The sequence below is a fragment of the Brachyhypopomus gauderio genome, chromosome 2 (genome assembly GCF_052324685.1).
Source record: "Brachyhypopomus gauderio isolate BG-103 chromosome 2, BGAUD_0.2, whole genome shotgun sequence".
In the NCBI taxonomy this organism is placed as follows: Eukaryota; Metazoa; Chordata; class Actinopteri; order Gymnotiformes; family Hypopomidae; genus Brachyhypopomus; species Brachyhypopomus gauderio.
The window spans coordinates 16,483,567-16,497,524 of NC_135212.1; the positions used below are offsets into that span (position 1 = coordinate 16,483,567).

The window sequence follows — 13,958 nt, forward strand, 5'->3', positions numbered from 1 at the left end:
AGCACGGTCACAGGCCGATTGCCTCCATGCCACGCCGCATTGAAGCAGTCATTTCTGGAAAAGGATTCCCCACCAAGTATTGAGTGCAGAACTGAACATAATTATTTGAAGGTTGACTTTTTTGTATTAAAAACACTTTTCTTTTATTGGAGCGATGAAATGTGCTAATTTTTTGAGATAGGGATTTTTGATTTTTCTTTACTTTTTGCCAAAATCATCGATATTAAAACAATACAAGGCTTGAACTACTTCAGTTGTTGTGCAATGTATCAAAAATATATGAAAGTTTAATGTTTATTAGTACATTACAGAAAATAATGAACTTTATCACAATATGCTAATTTTTTGAGAAGGACCTGTATTTCTGATTTAATTTCTAATTATGTCAGTTTCAGTCCTCTGTATGTTGCAACTTAACAGTTCAAAAACTCCTTTATCTTTGTGCCACAGTGACGTATTTGGAACATGAAATTGCTATTAACATTTCTGAGAACCAGCAGAAATAGAAATAACAAAACAAACGTGTACTTAGTACATCTATAAAGCTCAAATAGCTGTTAGAAAAAAATGTTCCGTTTGTGGAATGATTAAAGAACTTACATACATTCCACAAGTTTTCCTTTGAGAGTGTTGACCTTTCTACACATCTTTGCTCCATCAAGCTCCAACAGAATTTTCTGGAAAACATCAAAAGTGTTCTTGAGCATCTTTGGATATTCGAGGTTGAGGGTGTAGATTAGACCCATCAACAGAACACATGCTTTTGTTCTGTTTCCACACCCAGTGAGGACTGTGTTTCCCTCGATCAGAACAGATACTTCTGCTGGATCCTCTTCAGCCATAGGATGACGGATCACAAGGACCTTCATGGTTTGCTCTGTATGGTCCTCTCCATCGCCCTTCATGTTAGATTGTAAAAAACAAAAAGCAGGGGCCACTTTAAATATAGTATATCAACAACAAGACTTTCAACATAAATCAGTTTTCTTTTTCAACACAAGCTAATTATTGTTTATCAGTCAAGTTTATTTGTAAAGCACATATCATCAACAAGGAAGATCAAAGTGCTTTACATCATAAAAACAAACAAAAAAATCCAAGTCAGAACATATATTTAACAATTAAACCATTACAGTATGTCAAGTGTCATTGTTACACATCCAAATGTTGATTGATGTTTTATTTATAATGTTTCATAAGGAACTCTAAACAGGTGGGTTTTTATGGGGTGACACTTGTGCTACGGACCTGACTTGTCCTGGGACCCACATGAGCAGGAAAACAGTTAAGAGGAGGAAGGGAGTCAAGCATGAAGAGGAAGAGTTGAGGAAGCAGGGAGGGAGCTGTGCGCGTGTGTTTGAACGCACATGCTTCAAAATATTGCTCATTCACACAGATATCTGCTCTCAAATCAATGTTACTGCACGCTCTGGTCAGTGGCACAAATTGCACGTGATAGGTTTTCAGTCTTGATTTAAAGGAACTCAGAGTTGTGGTTGTTTTACAGTTTTCTGGGAGTTTGTTCCAGATTTTCTGTGAATAGAAGCTGGATGCTGCTTTTCCATGTTTGGTTCTGGTTCTAGGGATGCAGAGCAGACCAGAACCAGAAGACCTGAGAGTTCTGGAAGGTTGATTCAATACCAGCATATCTTTAATGTATTGTGGTGCTAAGCCGTTCAGTGATTTACAAGTATTTTAACATACCTGGCAGTCATGAAAAAGATCTTCCTGCTTCTCTCCAAGGTACTCAATTAGACCACAGATGACAGCATCTCTTGTTTTCTCAGCACTCTGGCACTGTAAAGAAATGTGTGAAAAATGTTATCTTTGGCATGTTTTCAATTAAATATAGATTAAAAATGATTATGAAACATCCCATTCTGTTTTCATTTAGTACATGTAACAATGCAAAAGTATTTTACTTGAGTTACAGTTAAGTCTTTCAGTACTCATTTTACCTCTGATGAGAGGTTGAAGGGTTCACTTGGATTCCAACAAGGAGTTGCACTTTACCTGCCTGTGGAGACAAAAAGTAGCTTTAGCAAACAAACTTAACCTGAAGTCCTGTGAGGCACTTCCATTGTGTAAAATTACCAACTTCACAGGTACTTGCTTGAGTGATTGTCACTCCCACATCAAAAGACTTTTTATTTTTATTTTGCTTAACGTCATTACAGAGTATATTGTATCATTAAACAACTGAAAACCCGGTAAGGAAATGGTCAAACCGAGATGTCGGCCATCATTCACGGCGGTCAGTCACGACGATGCAGCCCCAGTACACAGCTGGCGCCAAATGTTGAAAATGTTTTAAGTAAACTATACAATGTGCTACAAAACATATTTATAACTATTTTACAATAAAAGTGCGCTTTACCTATAACTTATCCACGATTATAGTCCGAGGATTCAAACACAGGAAAAAAAGAAATAAATGCCCGTCTTAAAATCGCTGATTCAAACTACTGTTTTGAATGCATGCACACTTGTATAACATAAAACATACCGGCGGCTATTTTAAACCATAAAATAAGCCAATAACTACATTATTGGCACGAAAGAAACTGCATTCAGTGGTGTGGTTTCACTTACCTTCGACACAAAGGAGTCAGTTAAGGCGCACGCGACCACATGACGAATGGTTAACTTTCTGTCTGTGGACTTCCGTTTGCCGCCAAGAAACCAACATTCCTGCGCATGCGCACATTGTGACTCACTGACATGAGCCAGAATATTTAGTTACATTTTATCCAATTTTGTTATGTTGGAGTTGTTACTGTCCACAAATAGGTAGGATTTACCCATTATATTTAAATTAATTTGATACCTAATATTTTAAGGTAATTCAAAACAATTTGTATGGGTAGTATTTATAGCCCTCAAAAATCATTTATTACAGTGTGATCACCTTGTTCAGGCAGAAGGCATTGCAGACAGGCAAGACAGCAGTGGCACTTCGAGACATACACTACCGTTCAAAAGTTTGGGGTCACTTAGAAATGTTATTTTTGAAAGAAAAGCAGTTTTTTTTTTCAATTTAGCTAACATTAAATGCATCAAAAACACACTCTATACATTATTAATGTGGTAAATGACTATTCTAGCTGTAAACGTCTGGTTTTTAATGCAATATCTACATAGATGTATGGAGACCCATTTCCAACAACCATCACTCCCGTGTTCTAATGGTACATTGTGTTTGCTAACTGTGTACGAAGGCTATTGGATATTTAGAAAACCCTTGAAAACCCTTGTGCAAGTAGGTTAGCACAGCTGAAAATAGTTTTGCTGATTAGAGAAGCTATAAAACTGACCTCCCTTTGAGCTAGTTGAGAATCTGGAGGATTACAATTGTTGGTTTGATTAAACTCACAAAATGACCAGAAAAAGACAACTTTCAATTGAAACGCGACAGTCTATTCTTGTTCTGAGAAATGAAGGCTATTCCATGTGAGACATTGCCAAGAAACTGAAGATTTCCTACAATGGTGTGTACTACTCCCTTCAGAGGAGAGCACAGACAGGCTCTAACCAGAGTAGAAGGAGAAGTGGAAGGCCCCGCTGCACAACTGAGCAAGAAGACAAGTACAATCGAGTCTCCAGTTTGAGAAATCGACGCCTCACAGGTCCTCAACTGGCAGCTTCATTAAATAGTACCCGCAAAACTCCAGTGTCAACGTCTACAGTGAAGAGGCGACCCCGGGATGCTTCGCCTTCAGGGCAGAGTGGCAAAGAAAAAGCCATATCTGAGATTGGCTAATAAAAGAAAAAGATTAATATGGGCAAAAAAACACAGACATTGGACAGAAGAAGATTGGAAAAAAGTGTTATGGACAGATGAATCAAAGTTTGAGGTGTTTGAATCACACAGACGAACATTTGTGAGACGCAGAACAACTGAAAAGATGCTGGAAGAGTGCCTGACACCATCTGTCAAACATGGTGGAGGTAATGTGATGGTCTGGGGTTGCTTTGGTGCTGGTAAAGTGGGAGATTTGAACAAGGTAAAAGGGATTTTGAATAAGGAAGGCTATCACTCCATTTTGCAACACCACGCCATACCCTGTGGACAGCGCTTGATTGGAGCCAATTTCATCCTGCAACAGGACAATGACCCAAAGCACACCTCCAAATTATGCACAAACTATTTAGAGAAGAAGCAGGCAGCTGGTGTTTTATCGGTAATGGAGTGGCCAGCGCAGTCACCAGATCTCAACCCCATTGAGCTGTTGTGGGAGCAGCTTGAATGTATGGTACGAAAAAAGTGCCCATTAACCCAATCAAACTTGTGGGAGCGGCTTCTGGAAGCATGGGGTGAAATTTCTCCAGATTACCTCAGCAAATTAACAGCTAGAATGCCAAAGGTCTGCAATGCTGTAATTGCTGCTAAGGGAGCATTCTTTGATGAAAGCAAAGTTTAAAGTAGAAAATTTTTTCAAATAATTAAAAAAACATTATTTCTACCTTGTCAATGTCTGGACTATATTTCTATTCATTTTGCAACTCATTTGATAAATAAAAGTATGAGATTTCAGGGAAAACACAAAATTGTCTAGGTGACCCCAAACTTTTGAACGGTAGTGTACTTGAGTCTTATGATTGCCAGGTATGTTTGGGATGTACTATGCTATCAGCAATTGAAACTTATTTCTGTTTGAAGGACACACATAGTGCCATTATACTATGTTTGTCCTTTAAATAGAAATAAGGTTGAAGTGGTTATGTTTCTGAATTGTCAATTAATGTTGGCCATTCCAAAAAGTTGGCTTTAAAAGGCTTGGGATGCATAATTTAAAAATGTAAATGATATAATCTTAAAACATGTAAAGTTAATAATGGACATCTATGCCAGGGGTATTCAAGAAAACTGTGAGGAGGTCCAGTTCAAATAAATTTCCTCAAGCAGAGGTCTGCAACATTGTCTATTTGCAGTATGACGATATGACAATAAATTGTGTTTAAAAAAATAATACAGGTTAAAATAATTTCAAAGAGGTTTATTATGTATTCAAAAACAAAGTGCTTAAGAAAAAATTGCAGCTTCAGTTTCCTTTTGATTGAACAATCTCTATATTTCTCCTCAACAAAACAACTCTCAAAACACCTGAACTATTTCTCTTACAGATTTCTCTTACATCCGTCTTCCCCCAATTTCCCCTGCTCAGTGTGAGAATTGAGCTTTGGCTTGCCCTGCCAACATTTTTAATCTGGGCTTGAAGGAGGTCAGGGCCATTCTCATGCACATGTGCAGATGCTCATTGGTGAGCTTGGAACGATATTTGGTTTTTATTATGTTCATTGTAGAGAACGCTGCCTCACAGCTGTATGTGGAGCTAAACATGGTCAAGATAAACAGGGCCACTTTTTTCAGATCTGGGAAAGCTGTCTCAGAAACCATCTGGAGCCAGAAGGTGGTAGATTCGGTTCTTGCAAACTGCTCTTACAGGGCCACATCTGCCTGGAGGTCAATCATTTGTATCTGGAGAGGTCCAGTGTTTGCCCACTTGAAGTGATGTGTGACATCATTTGTGAATGCTCTGACATCAGTGATGAGAAATGGATTCTGTATGAAGAGGGTGAGCTCCTCTCCAATGCTGAAGCCATCAAAGCGTTTGCTGAAGTTTTCAATCAACTTGTCAACAAAGTCAACAAAAGAGGAGACATCTCTATGGCCCTGCACCTGTTCTTTCACTTTTGGGAAGTGTGTGTAGTCTCCTTGCAGATCTTCTTTGAACACCTGAAGTTTTCATTGAAATGAGTGGACAGCTGTCATCAGACCACAAATGGAATTGTTTTTTCCCTGCAGCTGCAAATTAAGCCCATTCAGTTGTGACATGTTTTTTCGTCATTTAGAAAGACAGAAAAGTTGGCTGCTTTCTGACTTTTCAGCTGTTCCAAGAAAGCTGTTACTTCACGTCTAATTGACCAAAATTGCCCTAGCACCCTGCCTTTGCTGAGCCATCTAACATTGTTGTGTAGCAAAAGATCATCAGTTTGCATCAACCTCTTTGAGAAATCCCCTGAGCATGCGGTGCTGACAAGAAGAAGATGCCCTGAGAAAGTTTATGATTTTCATCATTGTCTTCATCACCTCGCAGGCCTGTAGCCAGCATTGTGATGGGGGGATCTTTTCCCCCAAAAGTGGACTTCATTTGGCTCTCTACTCCACTGCCCCCTAAATACATGAGCACACATCAAACCTTTTAATTTACACATATTTTATTCATTATAAGTTTGTTGAGTCTGTTGTTGCTGTCCTTATTTGTTCGTCTGTTGCTCCCCACTGTTAACATAAATTTGATATAAATGTAAGTGTTACTCAAACTTCCTACATCTGTGATGTGACTTCATTGTCTGTCTCTGTTGCTCACCTCAGTTGTCTGTTGCTTTGTTCCATTGTCTCTGTGGCTGCCCTCCATTGTCTGTCTCTGATGTTGCTGTCCTTTATTGCCTATCTCTCTACTGTTGACATAAATTACTTCATGAGGTACACTATCGGTATGGTCATTAAAACTTAAAATTAAAACTTAAAAACTGAAGTGTTCCGTCTTATTCAAATCTTCCTACAACTGTGCTGGGACTTCATTGTCTCTCTCTGTTGCTCACCTAGGTCTGTTGTTGCTCTCCCTCCTCTATCTCTGTTGCTGTCTGTCTCTGTTGCTTTTCTTCATTGTCTGTCTATTTTTCCTCTCCATCTTTTGTATCTTGCCTTCTTTTTCTTTATTTTTTTATTGGGTCTTGCCTTCACTGTCTGTCTGTTTTTCCTCTCCTTTAGGGTAATTTTACGGGAAATCTGACACTTTGGAACCCAACCGACACAGATTTTCATCAAACTTTCTGTGCTTTTTTAGTGGCAATGTAGAACCCCAAAACTGCATTTGCATGAATCAGACACTAATATTTCAGAGGTTGTTCATGACATTGCAGACTATGTGTGGAATAGATACTGACCATTATTATTTTTTTCAACCACCACCCCCTCTCTTCGGAGGACTATTGATACTTTATTGTTTATTGAATCATAAGAACATATATAAATTTAGTACATTTTAAATGGGGGGGGGGGGATAAAGGGAGATGAGTAAAGGGGGACAGAAACAAAAGGAAGAGGAGGTTAAACATATATACAGATATATAAAATGTAACGCAATATAGTATAATATAATATAACATAATATAATACAATAATATATAATATACCCTATTGCTTATCAAAAGATAGGAATGTACTAGAATCATGAACTTGTGATTTATTTGCTACAGTTGAATTTGCTTATGTTGTGATGTAATATTTGAGTTAGTTGTGTCTAGATTAAGTCTATATCTGTATTTATTGTAGGCTCTAAGTGTGTGTCTGGGGGGATATAATATATTAGAAGATTTTTCCAGTGATTGATGTTTGTTGTTTTTTGTTTTCCAATTCATGAGGATGACTTTTTTGGCAATGACTAGCGACATTAGGATTGTTCTATTGTTTTGTGGCTAATGGTTGATATGTCTCCTAGCAGGCATAATGAAGGTGTTGGATGAATTTGGGTATTTAGTGCTTGAGATAGATGAGTAGTGACTTCATTCCAAAACTGGTTAACTGGAGTGCAGTGCCACATAGCATGGATATAATTATCAACAGTGTTCTGATTGCAGTGTGTACAGTTTGGTGAGTTTGTGAATCCCATTTTATACATTTTGTATGTGGTATAGTGTACTCGGTGGATAACTTTATACTGGACTAGTTGTAAATTAGTATTTGTGATAATGCTATAGTTATTATTACATATCTGTATCCAGAAGTTGGTATTAAGAGTTGTTGATAAATCTTCTTCCCATTGCTTGTACGGTAGGCTAATGTTAAGATTTAATGGAGATATAATTTTATATATTTTGGATAATGTTTTATTTGCTGTAGTAATGTTAAGAAGTTCAAATCAAATCAAAGTTTATTTGTATAGCGCTTTTCACAACACATGTTGTCACAAAGCGCTTTACAGGATTTAAAAGGTTAACAATACTATGGGTCCAGAACCCTAATGAGCAAGCCAAAGGCGACAGTGGCGAGGAAAAACTCCCTATGATGGTGGGGATTAGGAAGAAACCTCGGGAGAACCAAGACTCAAAAGGGAACCCATCCTCCATTGGGCGGCCCGTTAACACACAAATTACACAAAATACAGACAAATACACAAGTCACACACAAATCACACAATCAGACTAAGTAAAGGTAAAAATGAAAGTTCTGGGTTTTGATATTGTCACTGTAAATGTCTGTTGATGAACGCCAGGCTTTCATTCCATGTCGGAGCGGCGATGCTGGTATTGTAGGCTCCGACTGCAATGTTACTCTCCAGGTGAACCTCGGAGAAAAGATACGAGATGTAGTAACTATGTAACAGATTAATCAAAGGCCAAACTAAACAGATGAGTCTTGTTCTGAGATTGGTGTAGGGAGGGCTAGAGTAGTTGGATTGATTTTTGAACTGATGAGTGATCTTAACTGGTGATATTGTAAGAACTGAGTTCTTTCGATGCCGTATTTCTGGGTTATTTGTGGTAGTGACATTATTGTGGTATTGTTATACAGATGTTTTAGGTGCGTGATTCCCTTATTAGTCCATGATAGATAGTTTAATGTTTTTTTATTAATTGTAAAGTCCGGGTTATTCCAGATGGGTGAATGGATGGTTGGTGTTAGTGCTGAGTTTGTTAGTTTGTGAAAATTCCACCAGGCTGTCAGAGTTGTGGCCACGGTTGTATTATAAAAACATGGGTGATGTTTAATTGTTTGGCTGATAAATGGTAAATTGGATATTTGTATATCTTTACATAGTGCTTGTTCTAAATCAGTCCACGATCTATCTGTACTATTAGGTTTTATCCATTTTAATATATATTGTAATTGATTTGCAAGGTAATAATGGTGGAAATTTGGTGCCTCTAGACCGCCGTATGATTTCGAATTCTGTAACATTGTGAGTTTGATTCTAGATGGTTTATTCTTCCAATAATAATCAGTTATTGTGGTATTTAAAGTCTGAAACCAAGTGAGTGGGGGCTGAATGGGAATCATTGAAAATAAATAATTGATTTTTGGTAATATTGTCATTTTAATCGTAGCAATTCTGCCAGCAAGTGAAAGAGGAAGTGTAGTCCAGCGGTGAAGATCGTCACTTATTGTTTTAGTTAATGGATTGTAATTAACCCTGGAGAACCCACGGGGTCAAATTTGGCCTGTGGGTAATTGCTGCCATCAAAAATGAGCAAACGCTGAAAAAATAAAAAAAATAACCTCAAAAGCCCAGAGTGCCACTTCTGACCCCTGTATAGTGACACCTATGGAGTGAATACTGAACTGCAGGTAGCTACAGTGTCAGTGACAAGATGGCTACCCACATGCTGTTTTGTTGAGCTGCAAACCCAGGAAACTAATTTGGCTTTTCAGCAAATCAGAGGTTGGTAAAAAAAAAAAAAATTTTGTTAATCTGTTTAGTAATAGCTTGTAGACTGCTTATAAGTAAATTTTATATTGTTTCAGGATAAATTAGTGACTATTAGCTAGTTAAAAAAACGATGGGTCAAAAATGACCCTCTGGGTGTATTGGTCCTTTGTAGATACAAAATTGTGACAGTCTTGTATTTGGCTAAAGCCTTGAAATAAATGCATTTTTTTATGTTTTAGTAAGTTACCATGGTAGTACAGGGGCAGAGACTAAGAAAGTAAATACCTCTTTATTTTTAGGGAGTATGGCCCCTCCCTTTTCAAGACAGGGAAAGCAAAAGTTCTCTGTAAAGCAAGTATTAGAGCAACTTGAAGCTGATGTTAGTGACTTCGGCCCTGAATTTGACAGTGATAGCGATTCTGATGAGTTGTTTCAACCGCATGAAAGAGATGGTAGTGAATCTTCTTCCCAAGACAGTGACTTGTTCAATGACTCGTCCAGTGATGAAGATGTGCCGTTTGCAAAGACTGCTAGCACACAGATGGAGTCAAATCCAGCCACAAAAACTTACAAGTGGCGAAAGAAAGACTTTCAGTTGCCTGACATAAACTTTCAAGGTGAACAGGTTAAGTCATACCAGGATGCCGCGACAGACACGCCACTGGTTTACTTTCGACGTTTTGTTTCTCTTGATATGTTGGAAAATATCGTGGAGCAATCAAATCAGTTCAGTGTTCAAAAGCATGGCAAATGTGTAGACACTTCAGTGAAGGAGCTAGAACAAGTTCTAGGGATGTATCTCAGAATGGGATTAGTTCAAATGACTGGCGTACGTCAGTACTGGGAAAGTGAAGTTCGTTATGGGCCTGTGGCAGACGTAATGAGTCGCAACCGATTCAGCCTTCTACTCTCTGTCATCCACTTTGTAGACAATGAAACGGCCAGTGAAGAAGTAAAAAAGGATCGACTTTGGAAATTGAGACCATTTTTGGATTCTTTTCGGAGACAATGTCTGACTATAGCTCCCCACCAAAAACAGTCCATCGATGAGATGATGGTGCCGTACAAAGAAAAATTTGGTGGCATAAGACAGTACATCAAAGGGAAGCCTACTACACCGGAACTGTGCGAAAAAACCGCATGTCGAAGTGCAACCTGAAAACAGACAAAGAACTGTCCAAGATAGGCCGTGGATCCTATGATTATCGAATAGAGTCCAACACAAACACTGTTTGTTTGAAATGGCAAGACACTAAAGCAGTCAGTTTGATGTCAAGCTATGCTGGACCAGAGCCTATGGGAAATGCTCGGCGCTGGGACAAGTCCAAAAAGCAGTACGTCAACATTGATCAGCCGAACATCATCAAGGAGTATAACACTTCCATGGGAGGAGTTGACATGCTGGATGCACATCTTGCACGCTGTAAATTTCCCATCAGGACCCGTCGCTGGTACATGATACTCTTCTGGCATTTCTTGTCTGTTGCGGTAATCAATGCATGGCTTCTTTACCAGCATGACTGTAAGGCACAGGGCATCAGTGGGTCAAACATACTCAAACTTCGCAAGTTTCAGGGTTTGGTAGCTCAGGGCTTGGTTGAGGTTGGAACAGCAAGAAGGCGGGGTAGGCCATCAACTCCTGGCCCATGTTCACCGCCACCACCAAGATTTGTTCGAGTTCATCAGAGTGCAGATGTTCGTTTTGACCAAATCGCCCATTGGCCTGTCAAGAATGAAAATCGCCGTCGATGTGCTGTGTGCAAGGACCTCAAAACTGAAATGAACTGTGAAAAATGTGCAGTTCCTCTCTGCATCAACAAAAAGAGAAATTGTTTCAAAGACTACCACAATGTCTAGTGTGAGTTCTAGGCAGAGGATATTTTTGGATAGGCAAATACCCATAGTGTTCGTTTTCTCCAGGGCCTTGTGTTCCCGTTTCCATTGGCCAAAGTGTATTTGTATATTTCAAATTCAGTTCTAAAGTGCAACATCTAATGCAAAAAAACATTGTTAAATGTATTTGTGAGGTAGACTGATTATTTTCCTAAATTTCAAATAGTTTGTATTGACAGTGTTTGTTATTGCAATCCATTGAATTGATAGGCCTAAGTCCCAATGGGTCAAATTTGACCCTGATTTCTAAATTAGGGAATAAAGGGTTAAAACTGAAAAAGTGGTTATTTTTGTGTTCAGGGAACTTATAATAGCAGTCATTTAATGCATAGTTCATAATTTTCAAAAAAAGAAAAGGGTTCTTGGGTTCTCCAGGGTTAAGCTTGAACAATTCTGACAGCTGGGGAGATATCTTTATACCCAGATATGTGATGTAATTACTACATATTGGGATAGGTAATGTTTTCAGATCATTATCACATTTATTTATATTTATTGGGAGAATTGCAGATTTTGACCAGTTAATTGAGTACTCTGATATTATTGAATAGGTTTCAATTGTTTGAATTGTTTTTGTTATTGAGATATGTGGTTTTTGTAGAAATAGTAGGATATCGTCTGCATATAGACTGATTTTATGTTCCATGTTAGGTGTTTGGATTCCTTTAATGTCTTGTCGTATTGCTGCTGCTAGTGGTTCTATGAAGATAGAGAATAGATAAGGAGAGAGTAAGCATCCTTGTCTGGTGCCCTGGTGTAATGTGAAAGGTTGTGATATTACCCCTTTGGTGTTGACTGTAGCCTTTGGTGCAGTGTTTAAGATCTGTATCCAGTTAATGAATGAATCTCCAAATCCGAGTTTATACAGTGTGGTAAATAAGAATCTCAAGTTTACTCTGTCAAAGGCTTTTTCTGCATCTAGGGTTATAATTGCTGTTGGTATGTTTTGGTGTGAGGTGTAGTCTATTATGTTCACTAATCTGCGCATATTTGTGGATGAGTGTCGACCTTTGAGAAAACCCGTTTGATCAGGATGTATTAAATTATGAATTACTGTTTCTACTCTGTTGGCTAGCGCCTTGCTGATTATTTTTGTGTCTGTATTCATTAATGATAATGGTCTGTAGCTAGATGGTTGGGTAGGGTCTTTGTTTGGTTTAAGGTGAAGGGAGATGATTGCAGTATTCATGTTTGTTGGAAGTTTTGCATTTTGTTTTATTTCTATTATTGTTCTGTAAAACAGTTGAGATAAGGATGGCCAAAAGTGTTTCTAAAACTCAGCAGGGAATCCATCAGGTCCTGGGGCTTTACTGTTAGGCATATGTTTTAAAGCTTTGTAAAGCTCTTCTAGGGATAATGGTCTTTCGAGTGTTTGTTTTTGGTTTTCAGTTAATTTAGGTCAGTGGTTCTCAAACTTTTTACACAAAGTACCACCAACTGTCAAACGAAAAACCTCCACGTACCACCACACCCCCCCCCCCCCCCCCCCCCCAAAAAAAAAAAAGAAAAAGCTGTTTGGCGAGTTTAAGTTGTTGACGGGGGGTTAGCGAACGTAAATTGTTACCGGGAGGATGTAAAATGGACACAAGATAAGTATTATATCGCGGTGGTTGGTGCCAGAGCGAACTAGTAACTCATTGAATCATAGATGTGGATCAGAGGTAAATAAACTAGATTTTTTTGTCGGCTTGAGAAATCGGATGTGTGGCGTGTGAAGACGGTCAAATGCGTGTGTCTCACGCTCAATGCGTGAAAGTTGGCAACCCTGCTCATTACACACATATGTTATAATGTAGTTCTCCTGTAGTTCGTGTTGGTAGGGGTTTACAGCACAAAAAGTCTTCGTGCGACATGCCCTCATACTCATATCGCACGGAAACGAGCAAGTTGGCTAAATCTGCGACATCTATGGATTCGCAGTGAGAAGCATTTACTCATTTTAATTCTCTCGGTCAATGTTTGTCTGACGTTGTTCGCCATTTCATCAATTCTGCGAGTGACTGTGTCGTTTGAAAGATGCACCAGATCGAGCTGTTTAGCGACATTTTCTCCGCAAATAATACGAGTCATCCCTTTTAGTTTCTGAATTTCAGGACTTGTCATAATTCTGTTTTAATTTAAAAAATGTGTTGTGTAAAAAAAAAAAAAAAAAAAAAAAAAACTCAAAGCATCTTTTATTTTCCGAGCTCATCTGGCGTACCACCGCGGGGTGCTCTGCGTACCACCAGTGGTACGCGTACCACAGTTTGAGAACCACTGATTTAGGTAATTTGATATGGTCCAGGAAATTATTAATTTCGTCTAAGTTGGTTTCATTGTCTGATGAGTATACTTTTTTGAAAAAATCTATAAAGGTGTTTATCTCATCAGGTGTCTGTACTATTTTCCCTGCTGATTTTATTATGGTTGGAATAAATGTTTTTTCTTTATTACGCTTAATGAGATTTGCTAAATATTTTCCAGATTTATTTGAGTATTCGATGTTTTCATGTCTTAATCTTTGTAGTAGGAATTTAGTTTTTTTATTTGTCAATTCGTTTAAATCGTATATAAGTTTCCTAAGTTATTTTTGCTTTTCTTCAGATGGGTTACTTATGGTAATTTTTTCTAATTCCTTTATTTTTGATTCTA

The 13,958-nt window shown here is 38.3% G+C and overlaps 1 long non-coding RNA gene across 1 annotated transcript; it reads right to left on the bottom strand.

Moving 5' to 3' along the window:
- Positions 1–274: 274 nt before the first annotated feature.
- On the bottom strand, positions 275–2,766 carry LOC143508792 (uncharacterized). The gene is made up of 4 exons (XR_013129472.1): positions 2,593–2,766; positions 1,959–2,017; positions 1,705–1,797; positions 275–899 (listed from the first exon to the last, which is right to left on the bottom strand). It is a non-coding gene; the product is annotated as an uncharacterized LOC143508792 (long non-coding RNA).
- Between the last annotated feature and the right edge of the window lie 11,192 nt (positions 2,767–13,958).